The sequence below is a fragment of the Dendrobium catenatum genome, unplaced genomic scaffold (assembly GCF_001605985.2).
Source record: "Dendrobium catenatum unplaced genomic scaffold, ASM160598v2 original_scaffold_4309, whole genome shotgun sequence".
NCBI lineage: Eukaryota > Viridiplantae > Streptophyta > Magnoliopsida > Asparagales > Orchidaceae > Dendrobium > Dendrobium catenatum.
The window spans coordinates 101701-116929 of NW_021322770.1; positions in this window are offsets into that span (position 1 = coordinate 101701).

The window sequence follows — 15229 nt, forward strand, 5'->3', positions numbered from 1 at the left end:
AGTAATCAGGAAGGCAAGAATAGAAGGAAAGTGGCTGAAACTCGAGAATGCCAGATGTTATCGCTGTAAATATGCGTCCCATGGGAAATCGTGAAATAAAATAGCACGTTCGTACTTAGATGCGAGCAGGTGTTGAAGGCCCTTAGTGATGTCAGAATTCAAAGTGATCTTGGCTCGTTAGATTCGTCTCGTCGAGGTCGTTCAATGGCTCTTGAAGTACAAGGCTTCAACTTAAGTTGGGGCAGGGGTGGAGGAAGAGAAGAAGAAGAAGAAGAGGTGTTTTGGAAGATGAGGAGTTGGAGGTAGGTAAGTATCCAATGGTAGTGGGAGTGTTTTTACTGATATGCCCTTTAATATATTTTTATTTTCTTGAAAGAAAAATTTAGGTGAGTATTCTTGTAAAAAAAATTTCATAATAGCTGTATATTTATCATTTGCTCTATTTTTTGTGGTTTGCAATGAGAAAATAGTGGTAGTATTTGTGAACTTCTAAAAAAAACAGTGAATGCCTATTTGTGTAATTTATATATAATTTTATTCTTTTGTTTCTTAAAGAGTTAAATTTAAAAATAGTTTCCGACTATTCGTATATAGCTATTTTAATTCCATAGTATAATATTGCTTCAATTTAGCCACTCAAACGTACATAATTGATAAAAAGGGATTTACATACATATCAATTTATTTCATGTTATTTACAGATCTAACATCAAAAACATTGATATTGCATGTCTATCACTCATAGAACAAATTTGGGTGCATGGAATGAAATATTAAAGTTTATATGATTGTATGAATAGTAGAAATGAATTATAGGAGTGATACATTTGATATTAAAATTGTATATGGGTGATATGCATGTAATATTAATATTTTGAGTGTTAGATAAGCAAATAACATGAAATAAAGTGGTATGTATGTAAATTTCCCTTGATAAAAATGTTACATTTGAAATCAAATCAAATTTATATAATTTAGACAATAAACTGAGATCAATTTTCTAGGACAATAGGAAAATGAGGGACTATTTTGGATCATTTTATATAGCGGCATTTTGATTGGCCGTAATGTGAATGAAGTGTAAAATAAATTCTTTGAGGTTGTTTGATTGTTTGTAAAGTGAATACATTGGAATTATTTTTTTTTTGTTTGATTGGGTGCATGTATGTAGAGTAAAGTAAAATCAGTCCATTACCCCCAACATTCTCATAAAAATCAAACACCAAAGACACTTTGCGGCTTCAAATGCCCACACGAGATGGGCATGCCATCTTGCAGGTCCAAGTTCCCGCACGGAGTGGCCAACTCAATCAAATCACAAACATTGCATTGCTCAGATGTATGAAAAGGCATACCTCGGAGCAATGGGTTACAACAATTTGCTTGTACCGTTTGACTCCCACACACTAGAGGGAACCTACACAGCCCCTGCTTGCTCCACAAAAGAATAGCACTTGTCCTGCTCTTGCACACATGACTTGGATTTTGTGGCAAAGAGCCTAGTGCGAGAGCTAGATTGGATTCCAAGGGAGGAGGATTTCAAGGGAGGAACATTGCAAGATTGTATTTCGCTTCAAAGAGCCAAGGGTTGTGCTCGTGCGATATGGGCAGGATTGGAACATGCGAACTGGTCGAAATGGGTGGAGACGAGTAAACAGATGGAGTTGTAGCAGACGAAAAAAAAGACTGGTCATGCAAATTGAAACGTAGCTCCCTTTGTGCCTCGCTAATGATGCTCTGAACTCGGAGAAAGAAATGCGGATGATGGTTCTCACGACAATGAGGAAGGAATATACTTATCTCTCGCTCGTGTCTGGTGAATTCCTTTTTCGTTTGATTTGAGCATTTACTCTTCGTGGAAAATGAACTACAAGCGAAAATTTCGAATACATTAAGATTTTATTTTACTTTATGGGATGTCAAATCAAACATGCAAAAAGTTAAAAATACATCCATTTTTTTTTATTTTTCACCTTAAAAGCATTCCAACCAAACAACCCATAGTCTACGAACTAAATTGGAGCAAAATGATACTCTAAGACTAGATTTATTAGCTATACACAAATAGTCTGGGTAGTATTCTGAGATTTTTTTTTTTCGCGTATACAACTAGTCAACTACATTCATTGTATGCTCGTAATATTTTTTTATCCGAATTGAACTAATTTTTAATTTTGTTAAAATTAACGAGCAATAAGTTTTAAAGTGTGTGACTCAAATTTATGTCCTTTAAAAATAATTTTGTTTCAAAATAAAATATTTTATCATTTCATAATATATTTTACAAAAATATTTCTATTTTCTATAAAAATTATTTACAAATCAAATCATCTAATTTCATGACATCTAAAATGTGAAAATATATTGTAAGCACAATAATCATTAGCAAGGGACCGGCCGGTTCAACCGGAAACATGTCCGATCATATTAATTCACTGAATAGCCAGTTGAACCGAAAAACCCGCCGCGTTTTAAAAAAATTGCCCATTTCAAAATCCAGCGAATCTGATTGGTTGATCGCAAATCCAAGAGTTAATAATCGTCTTTAGTAAAACTCAAAACGAGCGGCGAGCCCTTTACTTTATTAGACCGCCAGTTAGGACCCTCTCCCGTTCCAATTTCCCGAGTTCGGAGTTTTTTCCATCCGTCGCAATCCGTAGCTTCATTATTCAAGAGAAGTATAACAAAACTTCTCACGGTTATGTGACCTTAAGAATAAGAGTACGTCAATAATTTAAGAAATGGTAGTGAACAAATATTAATTTTTTTCTAAATATATGAAAATTAAATACATTAAAATTAGTTTGAAATGATTTAATAACAAGAGATTTTTTTAATTAGTTTAACTAAGTAAATTGTATATATTTTTAGACTTAAGGTTTATTTAAGACTGTTGCAGCTTTTCGTAAATGTTTGTTTGTTTTGTGCCTCGTTAGCATATGATGAGTAGGCTGGTTGGACCCAGCGGGAGAGGTATGAGAAATGACAGGCTCTGTGGGAGGTGTAGACTGAGATGGAGAAGGCCTAGGTATGAATAGAATTATTTTGATTGGTAGTATTCGGGGGAGAAGTAGTAGACTGAGGAATAGACAGCGGAATCAGGAGCTTAGGTGGCATGGTGGATGATGTGTTAAGTGATTCATTGTGAGCATTAGAAGCATTATGAAATGGAAAGAAGTGTTCATCAAAGGTTATGTGTTTAGAGACGAGAATTTTGTTAGTAGAGATATCTAATCATTTGTATCCTTTGTAGGTGTCAGAGTAGCCAAGAAAAACACATAGAGAGGAGTTTGGTTGAAGCTTATAATGGTTACGGCTAGGCGAAAGAGGAAAACATGCACACCAGAACGTGCGCAGGTGATTGTAGTTGGGTTTAGAGTTGTGAAATAGTTCAAAGGGAGTGAGATTATCTGTAGTAGGAGATGGTAAACGATTTATAAGGTAAGTAGCAGTCAGGACAGTGTCAGGCCAGTGCTTGTAAGGAACGCAAGCAGTTTGAAGTAACATCCGAGAAGTTTCAATTAAATGACTATGCTTACGCTCGGCCACCCCATTCTATTCAGGAGTGTAGGGGCAGGAGACTTGATGAGCGATGCCATGATTACTTAAGAATTGTTTAAAGTTATGATTAAGAAATTCAGTTCCACCATCAGTGCGGAGCGTTTTGATAGTATGTGAGGTGTGCTTTTCAATTTGAGTTTTAAAAGTTACAAATATGTTGAAAACTTTAGATTTTTATCTCATCGGAAAGATCCATGAAAAATTAGAAAAATCATCAACAAAGAGCACGTAATATCGGTAGCCTTGAGTAGAAACAACTGGGGCAGGACCCCAAACATCAGAATGCACGAGAGATAGAGGAGAGAGTTGTATATTTTTGGATCTTTCAAAGACAATTTTATGACCTTTGGACTGTTTACACGGCAAGCAGGATATATGATTAATGTTTATTCTAAGCATGGGATTATATTGAGAGATTTTACGAAGCACCCGAAGATTGCGATGGCCTAGTCTATTATGCCATGGAGTAGATCGATCACTGACAGCCGCAAGCCCCGAAGCAGAAGAGGAATTTGTGTTGAACCGAATGGGGTAGAGGCCATTCTCACATGGTCCTTGAAGCAGCACCTGTTGTGTCTTCATGTCCTTAAATAGAAAACCAGAAGGATTAAAAATTATAGAAATATCATTATATTTGATCAGTTTTGAAATGGAAAGCAAATTATAATGGAGAAAAGGTGTGTGAAGAATTTTAGATAAAGAAAGCTTACGGGAGGGAGTCGGTAACAAGCCTGTACTAATATTGGCAATGTTAGCCGATCTCCCATCGCCTACAGTAACAGTTTCGTAGCCTTTATATGGTGTTGCTATGGACATGTTATCCAGCGAATTGGTGAGATGGTTTGTTGCCCCGGAATCAAGAAACCAATTCGAATAGGAGCTGTTGGAATTTGCTACAAGTGCACTGTGCATTGATTGATGCTACTGCGGAACGTAATTCATTTCCAATCTATGCCAGCAGCTGGAGGCAACGTGACCTCTTTTTTCACAGATCTTATAAATCACCAGGGAATTGGAAGAGGAGCGAGACGTCGAGTTGGTATTCTACGAGGATTTGCCCTGAGGGCATCGTCCATAGCCACGACTGGTAAATAACGCTGTGTTTGGATCCGGCAGAGAGGATGCATGAGCATTATCAGACGCGATGTTGATTTCTTCACTAAGAAAAAGAGGATATAGCTGATCAAGAGAGAGGGGAGTTAACATTGTGCGAATCGTTGTTTTGAAAGATTAGTAAGCGGACAGAGGACCATTAAGGATGTAAATTATTACATCTTCATGATCAACCGTTGATCCAGAAGCGAAAATTTGATTAACAATGGACTTGATTTCAGAAAGATATTGAGTGATGGTTTGATTCTTGAGAGAGATGTAGTGGAGAGAGTTCTTTAGCTTGATAACTTTGGATTGATTTGTGGATTGAAATCTTGTTTCAAGAGTAGACCAAATGGCCGCTATTTAGTCCAAATTGACGACATAGGTAAAATGGTGGAGGATATGGTAGAACAGAGGGCAGCAGCTAGATTTTGGTTGGTTAAAAGCCACTGATTGAACTACCGATTTGGAATAGATCGTCCATCGGGTTGAAGAAGAACCGAAGGCGAAGAGGAGAAAGAAGAATCAAGAAATCGATCAAAGCCATTCGCACGAAAAATTTTTACGATTTGAGCTTTCCACATGGAGTAATTGTCTGCATCCAGCTGAATGGAAACAATCATCTTCAGGTTTGAGACGACAAATTTCAGTGCCGATGGGATCAGCGAATCTTCCGGTTCCTCCATGTTTGAGTGCTCTCTAGGGATGGAGGTAGCTGAACTCATCGTTAGAAGAGACCTCCTTGGCTGGCTCTAGATACCATGTAGAAACTGAAGGTGGAAGAACAAGAACAAGAAGTGAAACAGAACAGAGAAAAGGAAGATAATCACCCATCCATCCGGTAGCAATACATACACATATATATAGAAGACTATGGCTGTATTACAACAATAACCAATGAACTACAGCTACATCAGTAAGAATAATTAATATAATATTTATTTATTTGTTGTTATGCTCTAACAGAAGCCTTAGGGTTTTTGTCACAGCTCCAATCTTTTTGTAAAAGTGATTGTGAAGTTATTTTATAAAAGAAAGTCTTACTAAAAGTTATTGTGAATATAAAAAATGTATTCTTTAAAAAAAAATAAAGCAACTACTTTCTTAAAGCTACCATACATTAGTAATTCTAATGGTAAAGAACATCTTCCCTTTCAGGTATGACAACGGGTGGATACCCCGTTTCAAAAAAAAAAAAAAGATTTCTTAAATTAGGAGAAAGAACGGAGTCCTTTATCTTTAATTACGTAATGAATTATTTCAACTAGATCAAATCATATAAATCTTTTTTTTTTTTTAATTTTTCATTAACTCTTATAACTTATATGCTTATGTATTAGATTTTTGTTCAATTTTTTTACATATCATAAATTTTCTAGCAGATACCAGATTTAAATTTACAATTAAAAATAAAAGAAAAAACTTTCTCATGCAAGTAATACACACAGACCTTTCACAATCACATCTCTATTCGCATGTGATTAGTACTAACATATGTAGGCCCATATAATTGCCGCATCAAAATATTTATGTATACGTAAACATCTCCTACGGCAAAAGACAAAACAGCAGTTTGGGTTCTTGCAGCAAAACCCGCATACGAGATGGCCGCAGAGACAAACGTGGATATTCTCCTCGCATCCTCTTCGCTTTCGCGGCAGCTTCCTCTGTTCCATACAATCGCTCTTCCTTACGTTGTATGGTATTTAGTACAGCAACGAACAGGACGTCCAATTCTCGTTCGCGCGAATCTTAGCGATTTGTACTTATTCCTGGGCCGGGCCAATTCGTCCTGCCTTGGCCCGGGAAGCTTAATCTTCCCTTGTTATCTGCCTACTCAAGAAAATTTTATGGTCCCAAAGTGGAATCTAAGGGCAATATTGTAAATAATTTTATCTCCATTTATTTATTTTAAGTATTTGATTCTAACTTAATTATTAGGTAATTGGATTTATATTGAAATTATTGAAAATATTAAAAATGTATTTTATATAATTTAATGAGAAAAGAAAAAAAAATTATGTGGTAATTATTCTAACTATTATTTTGTTCTTCCCTATTAACAACTCATTTATATCTATAAAAGGAAGAGAAATACAATTAGAACTTATGAAAGTAGACAACAACTTTGCAATTACAATTTAAAAATAAAATAGAGAGTAATTAATTGAAAATTGTAAATTTTAAAGGTAAAAAACACTAAAACTTTGCTTTCTTAATGGTATAGAAATTAGAATTCAATTAATGTCCAAATCTCCTCTTAGACTTCATTTGGGATGATTTTCTTACTGCTTCTTAAAACAACTTTTTCATACAAAAATTAAAATTTTTGCACTAAAAATCTGCTTTGAGAAGCAGTTAGAATAGCGTCCGAAATAAAGCCTTAGGCTTCGTTTGGGACGGTTTTTTATTGCTTTTTGAAGCAGCTTTTTAGTATAAAAATTAAAATTTTTGTACAAGAAAGCTACTTCCAGAAGCAGTAAAAATGTCATCCCAAACGAAACCTTAATTTAAATATGTTTGGTCCTATTATCCTCTTCAACACAATTGCTTCAAACTTCACAAGCATTGTAAGATGTCATCATCTAATTTTCAAACTAATAGTATTTCAACTTGATCATCTTTTTCTACAACTTGTTGCTTTAAGAAATAAAAATGGTGCTAATGTGCTTGATTCTTCTATGTGTAATTGAATTATTTGCTAGATTGATTGTGAAGGATCAACAAAAATGCTCATTGATCTTTCAATTGGAAAATGAATTTGGCTCATCGGATTACATAGCCAAATTGCTTGACATACAAATGAAACTCCAACATCATTTGCTTTGAAATAGTAGAAAAAGATTGTTTCTTTGAGGTCTACAAAGAAGCAATAACTTCATACTCAAACAATAATCATATGTATATACTACAACAATCTTCTAATCAAAATCCTTAATAATGAAACTCGTCATAACTAAAAATTGGTAAGAATATCGTGACCTAAATTTTTTCATATAAATAATCTAGAAATTTAGGGTTCATTTGAGACGGTTTTTTTATTGCTTCTTAAATCAAATTTTTAGTACAAAAATCAAATTTTTTTACTAAAAAAACTTCTTTAAAAAGCAGTAAGAAAGTTATCACAAACGAAGCCTTAGTTAACATCCGATTGTTTTGCAATTTGTCACTTAAGTTAACATTCGACGGTTTTTTAAGCTTTGTAATCTTCTATGAAATAAAATTTTGGTTTAAGAAAAAAATAGTTAACAATGGATAAGCCACCAAATCCAAATAACTCATCTCATCAAACAAACAACTCAAATCAAATATACATTTACAGCAGCTTTTAAAATCTTAATCTAGTCGATCAAAATTATAAAGACTAATGCTTCGTTTGAGCTTTCTTACTATTTTCTACTGTGATTTTTTAGCACAAAAATATCTTGAAATCAATAAAGAAATATTAATCAAAAGTAATCCTAAACCTTTTAGAATTTTTTTAGAGATTAGCATTACATATAAAAAAATTTATATTACATTTATTTAATATAAATTTAATAATTTTTAAATTCATTCAAATATAACTTATATCAAAATTAATATTTTAATATATTTTTCATTCATTCCATAATAAACACTTACTATCCTTCTGAACTAATGTGATTAACAATGATCTGAACTTGCCGCATAAATAGTGTTACTGTAATGAGATCTGAGAGCACTGTGGTCCTAATTGGCCCGATTGGCCTCTACCTTGATTTACTTATGAAGATAAATATTTATTTTAATTGTTTATTTAAATTGCCAGTTAAATTTTTTTGTTTTGGCTTGCTTGAGAAAGAACATTTGGTGGGGGAGCTATATATTTGCATGTGCTCACCTGACATGTTAAAATTTAATGATATAATTATAAAATATTATGACAATGTCTACGATCATCCATTTATAAATTTGGATCAAAATATAATGCCACGACAAATATTATATTTGAACATTATAAGTAAATTATATAGCAATTATTAACAAGTATTTGTTGTAAAATGAAGAAGGTTAAGTGAAGTCGATGTTAACTTTAGTTTTGGTAGGTTTATTTGACAAGTTGGGGCGAGAAATTTTCAAGTGATCTGATAGTGGAGAAAGGTTTATGGCGAATAAATGTAGCAAATTCAACTCATTGACAAACTCATTATACAGATGTTGCTGACTTCTTAGTGTCAAATTAATCTGCCTCTTTAGTTTAACATATTTGTACTCTTGAACTTGATTTATTGTGACTGGCAAATAATGTGGGCCAACAGGCTTCAGCCTTATAAGTGATGGTATATATGTTGATGTTGCTTGCAACGGTAAACGACAGAGTCAAAAGACGTCAATATTTGTTGATAGCATGAGTATGCTTTTATTGGCAATGCACCAGCCTTATAATTATTGATGGCATGCCATAATCCCATCGTATTGTGATAATGCTCTAAAGTCAATGCATTAGCATTGGCTAACTTTTTGTAAGGCTTAAAGGATTTGAGCTTGATGCTTCTTCATCCTAAGTGCATAATTCTCCAAAGTCAAGCTTGGGTTATATTTTCCTTCATTGAGTGATTGATTGTCAATCATTGAAGAAATGTTTGCATAATATTTAAAGTTTCTTATATATGATGCTAAACTATTGTGTGTTAAAAAATTTATAGCAATATAGCGAGAGAGTTTAAGATTTTAGTTTTGTAATATCCAACACACACACAAATAAAAGAATGTTGCAAGAGATTAAATTTTTCATGTTAAAAACTCAAAAAAGAGAAAAAATTATCGGATATGACAGTGTTGAAACTATTTTACTAAAGATTTCAAAGTCCATATTGATAAACAAAAAATATTATTTTTTTCCTATGAAAATTTTATTATGATATTTTGATATGATTTTTTTCCTATGAAATTCCTCTCTTTAATACATGCAAACTTCATATTCCTTCTAAAAATTAAGGCTTCTTTTGGGACTATTTTTTTATTACTTTTTAAAATAAAGTTTTAGTACAAAAATTAAAATTTTTTAACTAAAACTCTATTTTTAAAAAGCAATAAAAAAAATCGTCTCAAACGAAGCCTAAGCCAATCTCTTATATGTTAATAATTTCAATTCAATATTCTTTCATTTGAATTTTTGAGAGACATAACTCTCCATTTTCTCAACTCATTTAATTTGTTTTCTCATAATTAAAAACAATATTAACTACAATTAAGGTTTATACTTTTTTCTGTTATTCTTCCTTCAATTCTTTTGTCCCCTTGTCTCCTTTCAAATACCTTTATGCTAAGGGCTGATTTTATAAAAAAAAAATAAAAATCATTAAACATGAAAAAAATTATTAGTTTTTTTTATCTTAAATTCAATTATGATTTCTCTCCAAATTACCAATCAAATCAAGAATAATTAATTAATTAATTAATTTTTTATTCAATTAACAGCCTAATATAATTTTGAGGTATAAAAATCATGATATATCATTAACATAAAAAAAAATTATATATGAGCTCTTTAGCACAAATATGATTAGAAGAAACTTATTATTACAATATGATTCATTAAGTATAATTAAAAAATATAGTAAAAATTAAATTATTTTATATTTTCTATAAACATTTTTTTATTTTATCTTCAAAATTATTGTAACTAACTATAATATTTTTGGAATAACAATTTTTTTTTATTACATAGTTTAGATGGTTAATATCATATATATCACAATAAAGGATCATTTATTTTTTGTTCAAAGCTATGTGACTGAGCAATACAACCAATATTTTTGCCGATTAGGGCTGTTTATCAGATTTGCAATGGGTTGCCTAGCCCATTTAAGGCTGAACATATAGAGAAAATAACCAAAAGAGTAAGTGTTTTGAGTGTGTTGCATTTGAAATATAGAGCTTTAAACTTTTTTTCGAATTTCGAGTATATCAAATTTGAGCGAGTTACAAAAACACTGCTTTTATGACCTTGTAATATCTAGCTTTTACTAGCGATTTGTAGCCTGCCTAACAATCGTAACTTCATCAATATTGCATCATATTATCAAAATCATTGCAAACATAAATGATAAGTTCTCTTTTATAGATCTCCTCATATAAGCTCTACCCGTATATGCTCATCTTGGATCAAAGTTGTCATTAATCGACCAAGTCATTTAGATCTTCAATCTAAATATGTCTCCCTCATGTGATTAAAATAATTAAGGACCGTATTCAATTTTATTCCTATTCCAATTTTATTTGAAAGATTTGTTGATGATTTGAAGAAGGTCATCACAAACATAAATTATCAATTCTATGAAGATTATAAAAGTTCTTTTTTTTTTTTAGTAAGATAGCATCATTTTACATTAAAATTGTATTACCATTGATACATTACAGGAAAATTCACTTAATCCAGCATGAATCTTGATACAATTTTTAAATATCAAAGCATCCGATTATGCTATCTGGTGCAGAGAATATCAATAACACCTTATTTTGAGTTCAAGTGGGCCAAACTCAAGCACTCAAAAGTGTGGTTCAAAACTTCTCCAAGCCATTGAAGAAACTGAACGTCTTCTAAATTTCGCTCACATTCAAAATAAGCATCTCAGTGAGAAAAATTTGATGTGACCTACATTTTGAGATCCTTAAACCCTAGCTAGATGTTCAAAAGTATCCAATGTCAAAAGGAACATTATAGACCATTTAATAAAGTATTAAATTTTTTTTATATAAAAATGATCAAAAATACAATTTAAAAAAAAAAACTATTAATATGTCTTAGTGAACTAAAATAGTTCAAGAGCTCTTCCACCATTGTTTTATGTTAAATGTCGAATAGAATCGATGCCTATCGTTGCAATCAACCATCATATTTTTATTTTATTTTTATTTTCTTATGGTGAAGACAAAGCGAAGAACTCCGACGATAACTAATGCTATTATTTTTTCTGCAGCATCTTCTGTTTCCAAGTGATTCAAACTAAATGGTCAAATTTAATTAGTTCATTCTTTGTTTTATTGAAAAATATATGCAAAGAAGAAAGTATTGATAAATTTGGTTTTTAGATGCTTAACTATGATCCTTGGTTAACTTAATCTTAATTGGCCCTAAGGCCAAGTACTTTTGTTAGGATGGCATCCATGAGTTTATTCGGGTGACTTTTCTATGTATTGATAACTTTGTTTGAAAGATAAAGATTAGGGAAAATTATTAGGTTCGGACACCGGATGTAGAGATACGTCTTGATTCCAATAAAATATTGACATGTGGAATGTACACGTGTCCGTGGAATTTTAAGCCAAGTGCGCCAAAAGCGTAGGTAAAGCGCAGTCAAAGCCTAGTCAAAACGCAGTAAAAAAAATACAGTCAAAGTGCAGCCCACGTGTCAAATTTTAATTGGATATCCGGACTTATATCTATGTCTGATGTCCGGACCTAATAATTTCCACAAGATTAGGCATGTGATAAGCAAATTAAGAGCAAATTGGTGACTAATTTACGCTGATATTTTGGATCGAGTTATTTTAACTAAAATTTTATTAAAATGGATCTTAAATTCTCTGAATATGTTTTAAGTAAAGTGTGATAGATGATAAATTAATCAAAAAATTTATCGCATTCATCTTGAAATAAATCGAACTCTCCAATTCAAATAAAACTTTATCATTCATCTGAATAAAAACCACTATGTTCCCTCACATTCAATCATTCCAAATTAAATTATGCATCATTGTTCTCTTCTTAACCAAAACCATTGAAATACACATCTCAATATCAAATATAAATGTAATTAGCATAAATCCAATGAACTAAGAGTGTGATATTAAGCTTGGACCTTCCAAAGGTCGGTCCAGGTCTTTCAATTGTCGAGCCACACGCTTCAGAGCTGCGCGAACTAACCCCCTCCCGCTCCTCTTTCGCCTGGACCGCGATCGAACCCTCACACTAGCAGGCTGCTCCCGCCTTGCGCACGAATCAAGCCTCACACAATAAGCCACCCACGAGCCTCTTTCTCCTTTTGCACAATCTCTCTACAATCTCGGTAATTTTGCGATTTTGTCGCCTGCTGTCTCCCTCTCGTCATTTAATTCAATTTGGAGACTTAGGGTATCAAATTTTCCCCTCTTTTTTATAGCAGGCATCATACCACCCCCACTTCCTTCCCTTGCAAATTAGCCATCAAATATCTGCCCCTATTCTTTCTCTTTGACTCTTTCCCTCTTAAACGCCATCTAAAGAGTTCTCAACTTTCTTCTTACTTTGTTCCGGCACCAACATGTAGAGGTGTCAATTTCAGGTCACGGGTCGGGTTCGGGTCGTACCTGAAACTGACCCAACACTATTCAGGTCAACCCGAACCCGTCCCATTTTTGAAAACGGGTTGGTTTTTCGGACCCTAACCCAGCCCACTTCGGGTCCGGGTCAACCCGACATGACCCGAATGACCCGTTTCCAACAAAAAAATTGCTAGTTTTCAGGTCAAAACGAATCTATCTCCTCTTTTTCGAGTCAAAAACGGGTCAATCTCGGGTTGCCGGGTCAAAATAGGGTTTTCAGGTCATTTTCGGGTCAAAGGGTTAACCCGAACCCAACCCAATTTTTGAAACGGGTCGAAATATTGAACCCGAACCCGACCCGTTTCTGGTTCGTGTTGACCCTAACCCGAAATTTTCGGGTCAGATTTGAGTCAGGTTTTCGGGTCGTGTCAAATATTGACACCCTTACCAACATGGAGGAAGAGCTCTCCTTTGTTAGTCAAATTTCTCTTCCGTCTCTTTTCCCTCCCTCTATTTATTTTGATCAAAACGATAAAGAAGTTTCAAAGCTTTTCCTCACCATTTTCCTCCATCAAACCAAGTTTTGCCGAGGACCATGAGTGCTTCTTCTTCCTTGTATTATGATAGATTTTATTATCTTAGATTTCAATTGTGGTTATATATTTTTTTAGTTATTTTGTTTGTGGATTTAGGTATTTAAATTTCATTAAATTTAACATTTTGTTTTGCATATTTCATTTATTTTAATATTTATTTTAATTGAATTTAGATCTTCACCTCTAGGACCTTCAAGTCGTTGCCCTTATCGGTTAATATTGTATAGGCTTGGAGTTTCGTGTCACTCATTTAAAAGTAAGTAATTGTTATTTATTTAGATGTAAACGTACCCTTTCTTGTAATGGGCATAAATCTGTGCTATTTGTATTAGGTTTTAGTAATTGATTTTCACTGCTAGTCTAGTTATTGCAAATTTTTTTATGAATATGTTCATAATGAATTAGAAAGCTTCATAAATAGAATATTCTTGATTTATTGCAACATAACCTCATGCATATCAATTTGGTAATTTAATTCATGTTCTTGTTTGAATGTAATAAATGTTATATTGATAAATCATGTCAGCTTTGTTTATTGCAGTACATGATACTCATATTTTAAATCATATTGATTATATAAATTATGATTATCATTTGTTGAATTATATAACACATGTTGATTATTTGTAATAGCACTTCAACTATATGATTTGTGTAATCTTTATAAGAAATTGATCTTCCACGACAAAAATAATTTGCTAGTCGTGATCAACGAGCCCCCCAGAGTGATAATTGTACAAGAAATGGCTGAATTTTCATGGGTTGGTATTTATCTTTCCGATGATGAATATATGACAAAACAACAATTGATATATGTATAAATGTAAACAACAATTGATATATGTATAAATGTAAAAAAAAAAAAAAGTGGATATGAATTAGAAATAATAAATGACTGATATGTTATTTTGAGATATGATGATACTCAGTATGATTGTATTTATGAGTATTAAAATAATTTGCATTGATAATAATTTGACACTTACATAGATGGCACTAGCATATTAGAATTCTATTATAGTAAACATGGCATATGTCATTACTACTTTGAATTAGTGACTTTAGCCTTTAGGTAGTTACTTCTACCTTATGGTTGTTCATATTGCATGCATCACTCATTTGTCGTTTATGCTTTAATCATTTTATAGATATGAGTTAATTTTATCAAACTCAGTTGTTATCTCTTATTACAGTAGGGCTTACAACTGTGTTTAATAGATCGCCGCCTTAGGAGCAAAGTTATCAACATTAAACTGTTTTAGGTTTTTATTATCTTGTAGCAGTTTCACTACGGGAAAACACGCGATTACCGTCGGATTTTCTGGCGGAAAATTGTGCGGCGGTAATAACGGCGCAGGCAACGGCAGAATTGTTCGACGAAAATCTTGCGGCGCCATTTCTGACGCAAAATACGCCGTAAAGTTACCGACGCCGGTTCTGCCAGACAATCCGACGGTATAGTAATGTCTGAACCATTTATGTCTCACGTTACGGCGGAACATTTCCGGCGTACGTTACCGGCGGACATTGCGCCGGCGTATTTAAACTCAACGAAATATTACCGACGTAGCTTGCGTCGGAAAAGATACCGGCGTCACCGGCGTCGAAATCGTCGAAAATTCCGCCAGTAAAAGCCCTATTTCCTGAAACCGAACCCCTCTGGCCGTCATTCGTTTCCTTCCGTTCTCTCACTTCGCCTGCTTCGCCCG